The sequence below is a fragment of the Pelodiscus sinensis genome, chromosome 14 (genome assembly GCF_052426305.1).
Source record: "Pelodiscus sinensis isolate ZL-2025 chromosome 14, ASM5242630v1, whole genome shotgun sequence".
NCBI lineage: Eukaryota > Metazoa > Chordata > Testudines > Trionychidae > Pelodiscus > Pelodiscus sinensis.
The window spans coordinates 43,770,498-43,790,031 of NC_143065.1; positions in this window are offsets into that span (position 1 = coordinate 43,770,498).

Sequence of the window (19,534 nt, forward strand, 5' to 3'; positions counted from 1 at the left end):
AATCGGGGCTTTTTTGCGGAAAACCACGTCTAGATTGGCCACGGATGCTTTTCCGCAAAAGTGCTTTTGCGGAAAAGCGTCCTGCCAATCTAGACGCTCTTTTCCGAAAATGCTTTTAACGGAAAACTTTTCCATTAAAAGCATTTCCGGAAAATCATGCCAGTCTAGACGTAGCGCCTTAGTTTCTGGGGAACGGGATGAAAAGCAAGCCACAGCCCGGAGCGCACGGCTGCTGCCCCCTCCTATCCTCCTGCAATGGCGCCCCGGAGGGGGAGCTGACAAGTTTGCACGTGGGTGACAATTCTTCCCATCTGAATTCTGCTGTTTAAATGTTGAAAGTAAAATAGAAGAGAAAAAAAATGACAACGTCCAGTGCTTTCCTCAGAAGTTCTTGGCAGAGACTGCCAGGACATAAGGATGTGCTTAGAATGTGAGTCATCACCAAGGGATGTGGATTATCCCAGTCTGATATCAGACATGTCACCATAACAGATGGCATTGCAATCCCCCAGAGGTTTGACGAGGGTCTGTGTGGCTTGGGAATTGCATGTCCGACATTCCTAGCGTGCAGGACTGGACTTAATTGCTTTGCCACTAACACATTAAAGAGACAGGCAGCTACTTAAAAATAAGAAGCATCCGCTTTCAATGAATAGCCTCCAGTTTTGCACTCCACGTTTTTGTACCGACTCTTGACCCCCGGAAGAAGCGACAGAATTCAGACATCTGATTCCCCAACTGCAGCCTCATGCTGGATGTGCCAATATCGTCACTTGCACCAACGATCTACTGCAGCAGCACAGTTACTGGTGCAAAATCAGAGGCCAGGTAAAGGCCCCTTTCGAAATTTGGCCTAGGGCTTGCCTGCACTTAAAATACAGCAGTCTTGCCACTGCAGCACTTCAGGTTCTCCATTGCTGTAAGAAATCCACAAAGGGGGTAGCTAGGCTGACGGGAGATTATGTTATGAGCAGGGCTATATCTACATTACACAACTATTACCCCGCATCTTAACAAGCTGCCCGTTATTTCGAAATATTTTTTGAAATAACAGGTGGGCTAATTCAGCATCCCTGGAATCCTCATTCCACAAGGGTTAAGGGATGTCTTGAAATAGTGTGTTATTTTGAGATTTGGTACCGTGTAGATACGCCATATTTCAAAATAAGCTATTTTGAAACAGAATCAAAACAAGATACGCAATTTGTATAGCGCAAATTGCGTATCTTATTTTGAGATTAGGGTGCTGTGTAGACGCACCCCAGGAGGAAATGACACGACACAAAACTTGAGGAAGTTAGTTAAACAGAAATGAAAAGGTACAGGGCCAAAAGTGAAATCCACGCAAGCTGCATGGAGATTTTTCAAAGACACCATAATAGAGGCTCAACTTAAATGTATACCCCAACTTAAAAAACATAGTGAGAGAATAAAAAAAATGCTACCGTGGCTTAAGAACCAAGTAAAAGAAGCAGTATGAGATAAAAAGCGTCATTTAAAAAAGTGGAAGTTAAATCTGAGTGAAGAAAATTGGAGCATAAACTCAGTGAAATGAAGGGTAAAAATATAATTAGGAAGGCCAAAAAGGAATTTGAAGAACACCTAAGTAATAGCAAATGTATTGTGAGCACATCAGAAGCAGGAAGCCTGCTGAACAACCAGAGATGCCAACCAGAGGATCGAGATGCTAAAGGAGCACTCAAAGATGATAAAGCCATTGCAGAGAAAGGAAATGAATTCCTGGCATTGGTCCTCACAAGAGGGCACGTGGGAGATTCCCAAACCTGAGTCATTCTTTTTAAGTGAAAATCTGAGGAACTGACTCCAGTTGGGGTGTACTTAGAGGAAGTTTCAGAACAACTTGATAAACTAAGCAGTGATAAGTCAGCAGGACTAGCTGGCATTCACCGAAGAGTTCTGGAAGAACTCAAATGTGAAATTGTGGGTTTGTAACCTATCCTTTGAGTCATCTTCTGTACCAAATGATGCATAGATAATGGGATGGTATTTTTTAAGAAGGACTCTAGAGGTGATCTCAGCAATTACAAGTTCAATACCAGGAAAGCTGATTGAAACTGTAGTAAAGAACAGAATTGTCAGACACGTAGGCTGCGTCTAGACTGGCATGATTTTGCGCAAATACTTTTAACGGAAAAGCTTTTCCGTTAAAAGTATTTGTGCAAGAGAGCATCTACACTGGCACGGATGCTTTTGCGCAAAAGACATCTTTTGCGCAAAAGCATCTATGCCAGTGTAGAAGCTCTCTTGTGCAAGAAAGCTCCGATGGCCATTTTAGCCATCAGGCTTTCTTGCACAAGAAATTAATGTTGCTGTCTACACTGGCCCTCTTGCGCAAGAATACTTATCCCTGAGCGGGAGCGTCAAAGTATTTGCGCAAGAACCACTGATTTTGTATAGGACAAAGTCAGTGTTCTTGTGCAAATACTCACGGCCAGTGTAGACAGGCGGCAAGATTTTGCGCAAAAGCATGTGCTTTTGCGCAAAATCTTGCCAGTCTGGACACACCCATAGATGAACATAATTTGGTGGGGAAAAGTCACCACCACCATGACTTCTGTAAAGGGAAATCATGCCTCACCAATCCACTAGCGTGCAGGCTTTGGGGGACACGGAAGCGACTCTTGCCACCAGCTATTTGGCAGTAGAGCACAGAAGTCACCTAATAATTGATGTCCATCAACTCTCTGTATGGGACAACCACATAAACCAAAGGGCAGTACTACCTTGATGCCAAGAGGCAGAATTGGAGCAAAATCTACACAGTGAGAATGTATAGAGGGAATGGAGAAAACAGTTCTCACGTCAAATGCAGCCTTTCCTCCTCTGCTGAGGGAAAGCCCGTTTGGTAGTTTCCAGTTACACTGCTGGACAGCATGCTGTATTTCTATCTAAATTAAGCGTGCGCTGTTTGGCTGCAGTATCTCCAACCTGTTCATTTCTCCTCCCAGAGAATTCTGTTTTCCCCATTAGCGTGCAGCTGGGCTTTTCAATCCCGTTTTTTTCACCCGATCAGTTGCACTCACAGACTGTCTACGTCTCAGACGGACCTGCGCTTGGCTGGACCAGATCTCTGGCTTGACTTCTGGATGAGCAAAAGATTTGTTCGCCAACTTCACCTGCCGACAAATCTAGCCCATGCTCATAATCGCATGCGCTGCCATTCCTCCAACGAGCGTCACACACGCCCGGCGACTAGCCTCACAGCACCACTGAGAGGAAAGTATTTTCCATTACACACGTGGATACGCTGCAGCACAGAGAAGTGAATGGCAAAGCCAGGAACAGAAGACCAAAAATTAGATCTCTGTCGTCTCTGTTCTGGGCACCCGGAGCCGTTTCCCATCTGCAGGTGTGAACCTGTCTGATCTGCTGAGAAACTGGCAAATCCATCTTTAAATTACCTGCCTCTCCACAATTCATCTTGCTTCAGGAGCTGGTCTGGGCTAAACTAGGTTCCTGATTTAGTCAGGGTATTGATATTTATGGAACTCCGCTGCCTGGTGGTGGAGGAAGCATCGGTGCTCGGGTTTAATAGCTAGGGGTTCTCTCTCGCATTAAAAAAAAACAGCCCTACTTCCTTTGGTTTGTTTCAGATGGGCCCAAACAGCCACCCTGACGCCAGGGAAGCCACCTGCAAGCATGGAGTCCCTGTAGTATTACCAAAGACAACCTTCAGTGAGCGAAGAGAGAACAGCATTGATTTGGGAAAACTCCCACCGTGATTCAAAATTATGCCAACAATAATCACCCCCCAGTATCTTGGGCAGAAGGGTGAAAAATCCAACGGCTCCATGTCCCTTTCACACCCTTGCCCTGCCCCTCCCCACTGTCTCTGCTGGGCCCCGCTCACGGTTTGTGGTCTGATGTCAGCAAAGTCTTGGGTGTGTTCTGGGGGGTTCACCGCCCATCCCGCTCCAGGACAGCCGGAGAAGCGAGGTCGCAGCCTCTGCTCGCTGCCCTTGAGCGGCAGCGCAGTGTTTTCGTTGGGTGGGAGTGAACCTTCTGCTTGCTGCCATCTCCTCTGCTGTCTCTTTCACCGGCGAGGGCCAAGGCTCGGCCCCCCAGCCCAGCCCAGGGATTTCAGCTCTCGCGATGATTGAGGAGAAACAAGAACTCTCACACGAGTCTAATCAGCTCTGTCTTGAAGCACTGGAGAGGGTGGGTCAAATGGCACCTACGGCCCTTGAAACAAACACCCCAGTACCCAGGATCTCCTGCCCTTCCCCCGGACTTCACTTGGATTTGGCATTGCTTAGTAATAGTGGCCAAGCCAGACAGTCTCTACGGCAGAGGATAGATGGGCACAAATCAGACACCAGAAATGGGAACACACAGAAACCAGTAGGAGAACATTTTAACTTTCCTGGTGCCCTGGTTTACACTAGCACTTTATTTCGACATAACCCGCCTTAGCTTGAATTAATAAGCGGAACATCCACCCAACCCAGCCTGTTATTTTGAAATAATCGGCTGCTTATTTAGAAATCTGTCCTCCTGCTTTTCTCCAGGAATAACACTAATTTCAAAATAGTTATTTCGAAATAGCGAGAGTGTGGCTCCTCTGGTACCGCTATTTCGAATTAACGACTTCCCAGAGTCATTCAAAGTAATTGCTCCCCAGTACTTCCTGGGGCTCTAAGTCGAGGTAGCAAATCTACATTAATGGAGCCTTCCTCAGACTAATTTTGAGGGTTCCCTGTGCTGGAGACACACTATTTCGATTTTGTTAAATTGGGAGTTAAGTCAATATAAGCAGGGCTTGACAAACGGCAGTGAAATCCGCTCGCCAGCACTGCATTGTGCATGTTCAAGACCCGCATTGCACATGCACGCGCCGCCGGTAAACGGGGCGACCGGCTGAAATCTACTCACCACGGGCGAGTAGATTCAATGATTTGTCGAGCCCTGGATACAAGTCATTTCGAAATAGTGTAGACATGCCCAGGTCACTCAATCAAGGATTTAAAAGTAACCATTCTTGTACAAAGGAATTTCACTAATCAATTAGAGAGACAGAACTAGAATTTATCTGTAGATTTCACACCGTTACCCTAGGCCTAAATAAAGACACTAACTGGTTGGTGCATTAGAAAGCCAATTTCTCCTGCCATTAACTGCACCTGCACATCCAAAGCCTTGTATAGGACACATCCAGCCCACTTAATTTGCCTCATTAACAAGGCTCCTACAATTGACAGGCACTTCTTCTGCTGTTATATAGCTCTCTTGGTTTCTGTTATTTCCACTCCAGTTCATCTGATGAAATGGGTTTTGCTTACGAAAGCTCATGATTCTCTATATTTTGGTTGGTCTCTAAGTATGTCTACTCTGCCACCCTAATTCGAACTCATTGCAGGAGGAGTAATGGTAGTTCGAATTAGGAGCTTTAATTCGAACTACCTAGTCCGTGCCGCATGTAGCTGCGGGTAGGTAGTTCGAACTACGGGGCATTTAAAAATGGCAGCGCCTAGGAACATGCAAATAAAGCCCAGGATATTTAAATCCCGGGCTTCATTTGCAAGTTCGAATGCCTACATTAGCCATCCTAGTTCGAACTAGGGTGGCAGTGTAGACATACCCTAAGGGTATGTCTACATTGCAGAGCTATTTTGGGATGCCGCAAGTATCCCAAAATAGCTATTCTGCATCTATTGAAGCAGCCCGTTCTTTCAAAATAGATTTTGAAATAACGGGAAGCTTATCCCGATGTCCCGGTGACCCTTGTTCCACGAGGGTTAAGGGGTATTACGGAATAGTGAGTTATTTTGAAATACACTCAAAATAAGCTATGCAATTTGTGTAGTGCAAATTGTGTAGCTTATTTCGAGCTAAGGGTGCTGTGTAGATGCACCCTAAGGTGTCACAGGATCACTCGTTGTTTTTGAGGTTATAGATGGTACACCGTCATGGTGGGAGGCGGGCAAGAGTGGCCTGAAACGGGCTGCGGCAGCTGGTGCCCCAGGCGGAACACGCAATCCGTGCCCCACCTGCACAGCCGTCAATGGAATGACATCATCATCAGGCGCCCTGAGCGCCCCTTTGAAGGCGGCGCCCTAGGCGACGGCCAAGTCGGCCTATAGTCACGGGCCGCCCCTGGAGGCGGGAAGAAAGGTGGATTAAGTTCAGTTCTGCTGCCCATTAATCATGCAATAAGAACAACACTTAATTATACCAGCACCTGAGACCAGAGTGAATTTTAGCCCTCCCCCCCCAAACAGCCAAAATCAATCCCTTTGGCAAAGCTGGTTTGTCTGCTGACGTGCAAATACAATCTGTTCTTGAGGTCTTTTCCCCTTATTCCATAGGCAGCAGGGGAGAATGCTCAATTTGGATCACATTTGTACAACGCTTTGCAGGTATAAATTGCTTCGTTAATTCAAAGGGCCACATTCAACCCAGCTTTACACCCTGCATCCTCATCAAACTCAGCTGAGCTGCACATGGCAACATTTGGGCTAATTCCAATCTCCCCCACTACCACCAGCTCATCCACAGTGTTATTTCTGAGCTATCCCTCCAAAGTGCCACACGGTGGCAGTGCCTCAGGTCTTTTTTTGGAACCGCTGTCTGAGATGTAGGGTTTGTTCCCTTGTTGAGCGCAGCAGTCCTGTTGTGTCTAGTGTGTCTGTCTGTATATCCATGTGTGTGCATGTGGCTGATCCTAGCCATAATTGCCAGTAGCGTGTATGCATCGTCTCCCTTCTGGGCTCTTTTTCATTCACTTTTCAATATCACCAACACAATGCAGTGTCGAGCACAGCACGACACAAAGATCTGGGGCACCAGCAGCTCACACGATCCACACACACAGGAGAAAAAGTGGGTGGTTGGAAACACTTCTGAGTGTGGAGAGAAATCATATGTCGGATTCAAAGGTGCCCCCTGACCCCAGAATGTCAGCGGCATGTCAGGAGCTAACGGGTACCAGAATAGGACATGCCATGTCCTGGCATGTAGCTTTCGATCATACAGAGGTTGCAATACCGTCCAGATGGGATCAGGGGTCACTATGGCCGATAGTTCAGAGCTGGATCAATGCCTGCATTTGAGACACAGGGCCTCACATTAGGGTTAGGGTTGAAAATAGCTCGCTGGGGAGTGTTGAAATTATTCCTTTGAAACACTAAGTGAGGTTTCTTTAAGCAAAGGTTGTCAAAGCCCACACATCTGAGTTTGACCCTCTTTCCCTTCCGTAGATGCAGTAAATGCATCTCCCCCTCTTGCCTCCTTTGATTTCTTTTTGCCACCTTAAGATTTCTCCAACTTTGCAAAAAGTTCCACAGCACCAAACAGAAAAAAAGTGGAACACCCCTCGGTCTATGTAACGCACTTCTTCCATTTTTCAAAGCGGACGGGGGAGCCTGCAGAAGTTTTGGCTAACCGGGCATTAGGATAAATAGACTTGGCATTAACTCACATGGGGCTACCGAGAGGGCACACTGCGGATTCGGGTAACTCAGATTCCTGTATAGATTAAACCCGATCATTGGCATTACAGTATAATTCCAATGGTTACGTGTGGTGGCAAAAAGCCAGGAAAGAAGGAAAAATTCAAACATTCTGAAGTGCAGAAATACCGTTTGGAAAGAGTTCAAGCCACTTCCAATTTGCCAAAACAAGCACAGTTTTCTGAACGCAGCCAGTCTCCTATTTGCCTCACCAATAACTATCTGTCCCTTGGGTGGTTCTGCCTCCCCGGGGAGCATTTGAGGAGACCGGGAAAGGAAGAAACAGGCGACTAAAACTCAGTCCAGAGTTCCCCACATCACCTCTGGTTCGCGGGCAGATCTAGGGAGCCTGACACAGAGCTCTGGCGGATACAGGTAGGTGGAGAGCTGAGCCTCATCTGTTAATCGCCCCGCTGCTGGGAGCCTTTGGCTAGTCTGGGTGCAAACTTTGCAAGTCAGGGCTGTCTAGACTCCTGTTGCTTCCTGGGCTCGGCTTCCAGCACCACACATGGGACCGCCCCTGGGGCACACGGTGCATGTGCTGCCCAGCCCGGCCCGGCCACACCGGGCCATGCAGGGCCCCAAAGCCATGGGGGGAAGGGCGCTGCTGGCTGGTGCCGCAGGGCCGGTGCTGTGGGATCCGGGCGCACAGCACCTGATGGCAGCTGTAAGGGATGCCGCGTGCCCCTTACAGCTACCATCAGGCTCCCCCATGAGTTGGCACCCTGGGCAGCTGGCTGGCTCACCCATGCCTCCGTCTGGCCCTGGGCTTGAGCAGTCAAGGCCTCGTGGGCAGTGAGGTAGTTTGGAAGTTGTGTTAGCAGAGGAAGGAGGAGGGCACAGCAGGGGGCAGGAGATGGAGAAGGAGACGTCTCTCCACCCACATCTCCAGCGTCCATTACTGCAGCCGTGGAGTGCCTCGTTCGCTCGTCTCACCACACCCCTGTGAGGAAAAGGCGTGCTCTCCGTTATACAGGCCTGAGGCCTGTGGAGACTTAAGGACTTCCCCAAGGTCCCACTGGAACCGTGTGGTAGAGCAGGGAATGGAGCCTGCGTCTCAGATCCCAGGCCAGTGTCCTCAACGCTGAACCATCCTTCCTCTCCTGACCTGGCTTTCTGCAGCCCGGAGGAGGGTACAGCATCCCCTGCACCTGGGTTTAGTCTCCATGCTGGACAGAGGGCCCAGACATCTCCATCGGGTCTGGCATGGGCCTGAGTCTCCTCAGGAAAAAAACAAGGACACGTCGCGCACCACAGCTGACCAAAGGGAGAACATCAGAGCGGCCAGGTTGGGTCAGACCCAAGGTCCATCCAGCCGACATTGGCCAATACCAAATGCCCAGAGGGAAGGGACACAAGAGGCAAACCTCCCGTGATCCCTGCCCTGTCACCCACCTCCAGACAAACAGGGGCCAGGGACACCATTCCTACCCAGCCTGGCTAGTAGCCATCGATAGACCCAACCTCCAGGAATCTATTTACCTCTTTTTCAAACCCTGTGAAAGCCCCACGGCGGGGTCTGAGCCTCGCAGCCCCACAGACGCCTTTAGCACAAAGTGGGGGCTTGTTGCAGCACCTGTCACTCCAAGAGCTGGAAATAGAGTCATCCCCCATCTTCAGATGTGGGGCAGGAGGGCATTGAGCCGAGCCGCATGGAAACCGGCCTGGCGCTCGGCCCTCCCAGCACAGCATGTTAAGGAAAATTCCTCTCTCAGCGTCCCTTGGAGGAACCAGGCTCTGACTGGGAAAGATAAACGACTCGCGGCGTGTGCTTTCCATTAGCAACACAGCCCTGGGACCCAGGGCCCTGGCCAGCCGCACCGATCGACGTCAGCTAATCTCTTGAACAGAAAATCCCAAAGCCGAGTTTCCCCAGTCTGGTCTGGGGCTTTAGGAACTGCCAACTCCACTCACGCAAAGCCCCTTCTAGTGCGTCGAGGAAACTCACTGGAGTTTGCAGATCAAAGCCTGACGGAAACGATGCAGGGAGAGGACGTACGAGACCGGGCTTCTGTTCGGAGGGGGCTGGTGACGATTCAGCAGCTGCAGCTCCAGATGAATCCAGACAACTTGCTGAAGAGCTGAGGATGTCTACACTGCAGAGTTTTTCCAGACAAATGGCCATTTTTCCAGAAAAACAATACTTACCTCCACACTGCTATTGCGTTCTTTCAACGGAAAGTCGAAAGACTGGAGGGAGTTTTCCAACAGCGGTAATCCTCATTCTACAAGGTAGAAGCCTTTTTCGGAAAAAGGCGTGTGTGGACGCGGAAGAGAGTGTTTTATCGAAAGAAGAGGCCTCCAGGAAAAAGCACAGGTGTCCTGGTGGCCACTCCGTCCACAGTAATCACAACTGAAATGCGAGATCGCATCCATTCAGTGTGGACGCTATCTTTCAAAAAAGCACATTGCTTTTTCATTGCGCTTTTGCTGTGTGGACACTCTCTTTCGAAAGAAGTTTTTCTGGAAGATCTCTTCCAGAAAAGCTTCTTCGGAAAGAAGCCTGCAGTCTAGACATAGCCAGAGTGACTTCACATTAAACTGCCCCCTGCTAGCAAGCTCATTAGCATTCAATTAACAGTGGGGTGATTAGAATTTAAGCTGCAAGCCAGAACTAGAACACCACTATGCAGTGGGGTGGGGGGGTTACATAAGGGCTGTATCTAGACTGGCCAGTTTTTCCAGAAAATCAGCCACTTTTCGGGAAAAACGTGCCAGCTGTCTACACTGGCCGCTTGAATTTCCGCAAAAGCACTGACTTCCTACTGTAAGAAATCAGTGCTTCTTGCGGAAATACTATGCTGCTCCCGTTCGGGCAAAAGTCCTTTTGTGCAAAAGGGCCAGTGTAGACAGCTCAGATTTGTTTTCCGCAAAAAAGCCCCGATCGCGAAAATGGCGATTGGGGCTTTTTTGCGGAAAAGCATCCGTGCCAATCTAGACGCTCTTTTCCGCAAATGCTTTTAACAGAAAACGTTTCCGTTAAAAGCATTTCCGGAAAATCATGCCAGTCTAGACACAGCCATAGTGTATTTGAATGGATCTGGTGAAGTCATGGATCCTTTAGCCTCATCCCAGATGCAGTTGCTCTGTTGTGCTTGGCCACTTGGATTCAAGGAGCTACACGGTTGACTCTGCCCACAGCCCACTGTTTGAGTTGGTTCCCCTCTGACGTCTCCACTGCACACACGGGCTCCCCAGCCATGCTGCGTACACACGTGTCTGCTAGTTATTTTATCTCTGGCTCTCTGACCCATGACCTGGGCTGGAGCAGGCCAGCTCCTCCGAGCTAGCAACTCTCCCCGTCACAGCGGTTTCCTGGGGGGATGCCCCATTATGCCTCCTGGCTGCCAATGGCCCATCCAGCCCAGCATCTTGTCTCTGACAATGGGGCGTGCCAGATGCTTCAGAGGGAATGGGCAGAACAGGGCAGGAATGGTTTCCATGGCTGCTCCATGTTAGCTGGCCGTACCATGCACATCCTGGGGAAGGTCCAGAGGGAAGAGCCCAAGTTCTAACGAGGGGGTGGCTAACGCCAAGGTCCTGTAGCTACATGGCACCACCTCAGGCAGCTGGGTCCCAGCATTTGGACACCAGAGTGCACAGGCAGCACATTTTGGCTGAACACCTTCACTTGTGTGTACAGACCCAAGCCAAGCACCCCCAATGCTCAAATGGAACGTTCCTACTGGAAGATAAAGGCCAACTTGTTGACTACGGAAGAGAGGGTCTATTTCCAGTGTTATCAGAAGCACGCGGGGAAAAGGCAACAGGCCAGGTTTACTGAGACTACAATGTAGAAGCATAGACCGTCCTTCACACACACACACCAGTCCTGCCAATATTGTTATAATTACCCATCTGTGGCTTGGACCAATCTAATGGCCAATTAGATCAGACCCAAGTGGGCGAGATGGGTTCTGTCAGTCGCGATGCTGATGCTCCGAGGTTGCAGCTTGGCAGGACAAACTCAGAGGGCCGTTGTAAAAGCAGCCCACTCGCTCTTAGTAGTCCTCTGCTCCCATTGCAGAGTTGTGTGGCAACCCTTCATATTGGCACAAGGGTTAATCTTCAAGTTGCTTTGCTGTTCTTTGAACGTGTGTGCTTTCAGGGAGCGTTTCAGAAGCAGGTGCTGGCTTCACCTCTTGGGTCATCAATCTGCTCCCATCCTGATAGGGGTAATTTATGTGACCTTCCGGTGCCTCCGAGATTCCCCTCCCCCCCTTTTAGTACATCTGAGCCTAAAAATGACCTTCAAACGTATCGAATTAACACACACGTTCTTCACTCATACCCAAACACCGTCACTACAAAGCACAGAACTCTTTGTCGTGACAAATCGCAGAGTTCTGTAACATCCCTCGCTTACATCAACAAACCCTATCACACTTGGGCTGTGTCTACACTGGCAAGTTATTCCGGAAAATCAGCCGCTTTTCTGGAAAAACTTGCCAGCTGTCTACACTGGCCGCTTGAATTTCCGGAAAAGCACTGACGATCTAATGTAAAATCATCAGTGCTTTTCAGGAAAAACTATGCTGCTCCCGTTCGGGCAAAAGTCTTTTTCTGGAAAACTGTTCCGGAAAAGGGCCAGTGTAGACAGCACAGTAGTGTTTTCCGCAAAAAAGCCCCGATCGCGAAAATGACGATCGGGGCTTTTTTGCGGAAAAGCGTGTCTAGATTGGCCACAGACGCTTTTCTGGAAAAAGTGCTTTTCCGGAAAAGCGTCCTGCCAATCTAGACACGCTTTTCCGAAAATGCTTTTAACGGAACACTTTTCCATTAAAAGCATTTTCGGAAATTCATGCCAGTGTAGACGTAGCCATTGTGACCATAATCAGTCACTAGGACTCTTCTGGTCTGTTCCTGCCCTGGCGCTAATGCCAGACACTTTACCGACAGCCCCAAGGCCGCTCCTTCCTGCTAGCCGGAAAGAGAGGCTGGCAGGGTACACTGAGGCACATTGCATTGCATTAGGCTTGTCTTATTTTTGTACAAACACTGGAATGCTACATTTTAGCTACATGGCTACTGTAGTGTCCTGCCCCATGCACAACATCTGTTGGCTTTCAAGGTGAACTGTGAGGTCCTTGAGAGAAAATTAGGGGAGGCCAAGGGGGTCTAGGTTCTTGCATTGTGCTCGTCGGAGATGCGGTTAGTTGTATTCTGGAGATTAGGGTTTTATATTAAGCCCTGCTGCTTAGGGGAAAGTGAGGCCTTGCCTAAGTTGTATTGGGAGACTTTATTGGCTGGGTTCTCGGAGCCTGCATTTTCATTGCCAGACATCAGAAGAAAATGGTATTAGAAGAATAATTAAGTCCAAATTCTGCTCTCAGATTTGAGGGCACGAATTCCCTTATGCTTCAATGGCTGCTGCAGGCCAATTGTGTGTCCCCGCCTGCTCATGAAGAACAGCATCTAGAAGCAGAGCTCAGCCACCCTGTGCCAGGCAAGGCGACGCCGTGCTGGGGGCGGGCGTTGATGAAAGAGCTAGCGTGTAATTTTATGCGTCCATCTAGGCATGACGGCGCAAAGGCCCCGCTGTGGGGTGTCCAGGCCGTGTCTGGCCTGCTGGGCTGTCGGAGCAGTGAAGTGTTGTCTAGAAGCTGAGGGAGTTTGGTGCTTTAATGGAAGAACCCAGTCCCATCGCACTACCGTTAGTTGGGCACTAGAGGCCCTCCTCAGCTTTCCAAACACTGAAGGACAGCGCAGGGCCAGGCAGAAGTCAGTTTGTCCCCAGACAAAGGGTCAGGCCATGACAGAGGTGGCTTTCGGGAGGGCGGGAGGGCACGTCAGAGCCCCAGAGACAGACAGAGCAAGTGCTGAATATGCAGCGTGATGAAACCCAGGTAGGAAGCCTCGACAGCCCTACGACTGGTCACAAATGTCCCTCACACACGCACCGGCCTCCAGTTTTCAGTACGGAGGGACCTGGGGAGGTACGGTGGACATTATGTCAATTCCAGGCAGAGCATGGAGCCACTCTGGCGTTCAGGCAGGCCAACACTTTGTGTTTTGCCCGAGGGACAAGAATTCCAGGTCTCCATCGGGGGAGCAGACACATTGTCTGGCCACCGCCCCGCGGGACTGATAACGAGCTGCTGTGAACATCTCACAAGTGCTCCCGAAGCCGGACAGGACTCCGGCTAGTTGGTAAAAGTTCCCAGGTGTTAGCAAATGGGGATCGGGTTGCAAATGATTGGCTAACGCAGCGGTGGCCTGCTTCTGTAGCAAGTGCTTTTACGCAAGTCGCCCGAATGGGTCTGGCAAAGACCCTTGAGCATCCCTATGAAAGGCCTCAAATCCATTCCCAGAGTTCCTCCTGCCCCAGCCATCACCATGGAGACGGGGGGAGTTCCCCTGTTACTGGACTGAGACAGTGATGCAAGAGACCCCAGAAACGATGGGGCCTGCGTGTGGTTTTCCACCCCACGTGGGGCTCAGCCCAGCATGCCCCCTAGGGGGTGTCTCCTCTCAAGCGCATCTCATCAACGGCCGTGGGTTGTGCCCACGGAAGCTCAGGCTGCTCTATATATTGGTGTGAGCCTCTAAGGCGCCGTGGGACCGCTCATTTTTTTAAAGTCGTCCTCCGTGATTCAGTCACTAGAAGCCAGTCTTGCAAGCGTTGTGCCTAGGCAGTGAGGGGCCGCCAGTGGAGTTCGTGGGAACATGGGACGTGCCGAGACAGAGCAGAGCTGATCCGGAGGCCAGGGCCAACCCACCGCCTCAGGGCGTCCACCGACAACGGCAGGAGGCAGCTTGTGACCAGTGATGCAAACAGCCGCTTGGCTCCAAGAGCAGGGCTGGGTTCCCCCCGCTACCGCTCAGTCACATGAGTTCCCCATAGGACACTGGCTCTTTCATACTCTTCCTCACAACAGCTTGGTAGGTTCCCCGCGCCCCCCTCCCAGCTGCCTGCCCTCGGGGAGAAGGCTGGGGCGGCGGGGCCCGAGACATTCCACACTGCACTGAAGGAACTGGAGCGCTCGTGATGAGGGCTTGGGAAAAGCCCTATGGACAAATCAAATATTTGCCCCTCTGAACTCTGGCTCTGCCCTGACCGAGGGCAGCAACTGTGAGTGGAGTGCAGGGAGGGCTGGGCATGGGAAGGGACATTTATGGTGCTGAACTTCCGAACCCGAGAGGAAAAGGACACTGCCCAACCTACTTGAGCTGGGACGTTGGCTCGTGGGTTGGGTTATGAACTCGGCCTTTGGGGTTTCCCCAAATTAACACCACGTTACTTCCCCCCTTTTCTTGAAAGTTTCTTTTCCTTCGCTCAGACTCTGTGCTGGCGCGTGGGGGAGCATTGAATCCCAGAGGCACCTGGGAGTGGGGGGTGAATTTCCACGGTTACTGGGTGAGCGGCTCAAGCCAGTTCTGCATTGGATGGATGGAGAAGAACCCTTAGGGTACGTCTACACTACATTTCTCCGTCGATGGAGCCATGTAGATTTGTTTATTGGGCAAAGGGAAATGAAGCGTCGATTTAAATAATCGCCGCTTCATTTAAATTTAAATAGCTGCTGCGCTGAGCTGACAAACAGCTAATCAGCTGTTTGTCGGCTCAGCGCGCTAGTCTGGACGCTCCACGGTCGACATCAAAGCCCTTTGTCGACTGCCCCGGTAAACCTCATCCCACGGGGAATAACGGAGTGGTTGACAAAGGGCTTTGATGTCGACAGCGGAGCGTCCAGACTAGCACGGAGCCGACAAACAGCTGGTCAGCTGTTTGTCGGCTCAGCGTGGCAGCCATTTAAATTTAAATTATTTATACCGCCGCTTCATTTCCCTTTGCCTACAGCCCTAATCTACATGGCTCCGTCGATGGAGCCATGTAGTCTAGACACAGCCTTAGATATTGAACCCCTCCTGGCTGTGGCCGGCGTCATCTGGCAGAAGGGTTGCAGAAGAAAAATAAATCTTCTTTGAGCTAAGGACCCGTGTAATGCTGGGTAAATCTTCTAGCTTGTAGTCTATAGAAACACCACTCCGTACAGCTACCAAGCTCTTCCAGTCACATCTTCTTTTACTGCAACTTTCCCACAGCTCCCCATCCTGGCTACTGTTACTTGATCAGCACCGTTTTCCCGAGAGGCAGGGCTGTGTCCATGAGCTGTAGCCGCCATCCTGCCGGTGAGCATGAACGTGTCCGAGGAGGCGAATGTGACCTAGGTCACTCTGGTCACGAGACCCTCCTCTAGTGCGAGACGCGGTGAAAACATGGCTCGTTGTCAGAGCCCCCGTTGACCTCAGCAAGAATGGAGAGCGCTCGTCTCTCAGAGGGTGGTGGGAAGGGAGTTTCAAGTTTCCCTTTAGCGGGTGGATGGGGCCGTGCTGCCAGACATTCAGAGACTAACCTACAGCGAGGGATGGAAAACACTTCTTAAATCCTACACGCCAGCCCCACCTCAAACCAAATCCAGGAGGCCTGCCAGGGCTCAGCTGCTCTGCTACTTTCCACGTTCTCCTGGCATTGCAGAGCAGCTCACCAGTTTAGCCCCATGTCAAGGAGACTGCAGCTCTCGCTCCGTTACTGAGAGAGGTTCACACCCTGTCCTGGCAGGAGACCATCCTCGGCGCTGAGTCTGGACACCAGCTAGGTGTGGCACTTTTCATAGCAGGCTTAGCCAAGAGGGGCAGGACTGAATGCACCCAAGAAGTTACCCTCATCTGCCCACAGATGGCACTGCCCATGGTCACACATGGCTCTGCCCCAATACATGGTCCTTGAATCACTCACATTCAGCATCACGACAGAGTGATCAATACGCACCTTTTGCTAGCATTGCAACACCAAGTCGCTCAAAAGCTACATGACCTCTGCTCCCCTGATTGTCTAAATCCCTGTCAGGAGGGAACAGATCCTGGGACACTGACCTTTATGTAAAATTGGGGCAGAAGAATTTAACAGACTGAGGCCAAGTCTGCACTACACCAGGAAGATTGGCTTAAATGACGTAACTCCAGTGACACACATAACATAGATGGAGTTCATAGAATCATAGAACACTAGGACTGGAAGGGACCTCGAGAGGTCATCGAGTCCAGTCCCCTGCCCTCATGGCAGGACCAAATACTGGCTAGACCATCCCTGATAGACATTTTTCTAACCTGCTCTTGAATGATGCTCCAGAGATGGAGAGTCCACAACCTCCCTGGGCAATTTATTCCAGTGTTTCACTACCCTGACAGTTAGGAACTTTTTCCTAATGTCCAACCTAAACCTCCCTTGCTGCAGTTTAAGCCCATTGCTTCTTGTTCTATCCTCAGAGGCCAAGATGAACAAGTTTTCTCCCTCCTCCTTATGACACCCTTTTAGATACCTGAAAACTGATATCATGTTCCCCCTCAATCTTCTCTTTTCCAAACTAAACAAACCCAGTTCTTTCAGCCTTCCTCCATAGCTCATGTTCTCTAGACCTTTAATCACTCTTGTTGCTCTTCTCTGGACTCTCTCCAATTTCTTCACGTCTTTCTGGAAATGCGGTGCCCAGAACTGAACACAATACTCCAACTGAGGCCTAACCAGCGCAGAGTAGAGCGGAAGAATGACTTCTCGTGTCTTGTTCACAACACACCTGTTGACCAAGCCAAGCTTGGAACCATCTCCACAGTGCGAGGTCAATGGGAGAAAGGCCTCTGTTGACTTCCCTTACTCTTTTCAACAATGAGGAGTACTGGTGCCAAGTCGGGGGGGAGGAGCCGCGCGCCCTCAGCCTTTGATTTATTGGATCGTTCCTAGACCTGCTAAATCAAATCCTGGAAGATCAATCACCAAAGCATCAATGCTCTGGCAAGTGGAGACATGGCCTGAAGCAATAGCTGTACACTCTTTGGTTTAGCAAAAGTGGGGGGAGGGTGGGAGGGGGTTCTTTTCAAGCAAAATGCAGGGATCACTGTTTAAAAAGAAAAGTACAGCTATGTTCAGCATACTTGGAATTCTCCTGTGTAGTCAGAAGACTTGCTAATGGGGGTATCCCTCTGGCTTCTCCTCAAACCCAAGGCAGGGTTGCAGAGCACCGAAGCTACGAGAGGACTGAAGTGGGTGGAAACCCAGCATGCAATTCCTCTGGAGTGTGATGTTATTCCGTCTATATGAGGATAGACGCTGGACATTAACCACCCTTGAGCAGTTTGAGGTCTTTGCACTTTCCTCCAACACTGAAGTATTTTTTGAGCTGCCAACTTGTGACTCTAATGAGGTGCGGTAATGGGGCGGTCATGGGCACGGGCGCAGCTGTTTTTGGACCAGTCCTTGCATGGCAACCCAGGCACCAGAGTAAATGTATCAGAGTTTATATAATCTTTTCCTTTATGTGGCCTGATCTCCAGCTGCTACTAAGGTATAAACAGGGCTGGACCAGGCCTGGCCAAGAGACCTGGCACATCAGGAAAGGCATTCTAAGAACTGTTATCATCCAATGAGCCCCCCCCCCAAATCTATAAATACCACTATCCAGATGTGCTGCCTCTGCAGAAGTTTTTAGCTGCTCAAATCACTGTGTGCAATTTATGAACAATTCTGCAAGGGTAAACTCCACATCCATGGAGAAGTGGCAGGCAAATTGCGCATCTTATTTCGATTTTATTTCGAAAGAAGCTATTTTGAAATTTGGCGCATCTACACAGTGCCAAATTTCTAAGTAAAGCACTATTTTGAGACATCACTTATTCCTCGTGGAAGGAGGTTTACAGGGATGCCGAAATAGCACGTCCGTTATTTCAAAAATTATTTAGAAATAGCGGATGTGTTCCGTGGATGGGGGGTAGCTCTGGTATCCCAAAATAGCACTGCAGTCTAGATGTACCCTCAGTCTGTTTCTGTGATTCAAGCAATCACATAATTCAGAACGGGTGAGTCATGTGATACGGCATTGGAGAGACCCAGCGTTCCATACCGAGCAGGATTTTAGCAGGGATTTGGCAGGAAAGTCGATTGACAGCTAACTGCCATGCCAACAGCTCAGCGCGTAAGACAGAGACTGATTAATGCCAGTCGTGCACTGCTTGCCAGCACAGATTCTGCCAGGGAGGCCATCCATCCAGACGGGCTCGGAAAACGAAGGGGCGATGCTGCTCCCCTTCGCCAATGAACATACAATGGCTTTGGGAGGCGCCAAAGAGAAGCAGTAGAATGAGGAATACGGATCACTGAGTGTTGCTGGCTCAGCCGGTGCATGTGGAATGCAGAGAAGCTGGAATCTGCCACATCCGGAGATGTTTGCCAAAGAAAAGGACAGAAGCAGAACCAGGGTGTGAAATAGACCCCTGCTCCAGGGCCTCTGGAGGTGTGTCCATCCCCAGCCACACCACTAGAGTAAAGGGCAGGGGAAATGGAATCCCTAACTTCCTGCTTGGGGAACTCAATGGGAACAGGGGGACTGGGCATCATCTTCTTCCTCAATCCCGAATCCCTATATAGCCCAACAGTTTCAAATGGCACCCAAATCCATGCTTAGGCATCTAAAAAACAGGTTGTCTACACATGAAAGTTAATCTGGAATAATATAGAGTTGGGTTTTAAAGCAGATTAAACTGTTCCTGATTTATTCCAAAATAAGGGCTCATGTATAGCAAAGGGCAGACCTACTCTTATAGGGAGATCAGCACTGTGGCGATCGATCCTCTGGGGGTTGATTTAGGGGGTCTAGTAAAGACCCGATAAATCAACCACTGATCGCTGTCTTGCTGACTCTAGCATTCCATAGGAACGAGGAGCATAAGGGAAGTTGACGGGAGAGTTTCTCCTGTCAATCCCCCACAGTTGAGACCGTGTGGCAACTTGACCTAAGGTATATCAGCTCCAGCTATGTTATTCATGTTGCTGGAGTTGCATATCTTAGGTTGATATTGCTCCCTACTGTAGACCTGCCTGTAGAGTGCCCACACAGAGTTAGTCAGGAATAACTCCTCATGTAGACAAGCCCTAGCAAGCTTCATTTTCAGAGACACTGAGCCCACACATGTCTGCCACCAATATCTGTTCAGGGAAGGCACAGGGAAGATCTGGCCACATGATGTTCTTTCCATGACCACAGGTTTAGTGTTATCTTTTACTCAATCCT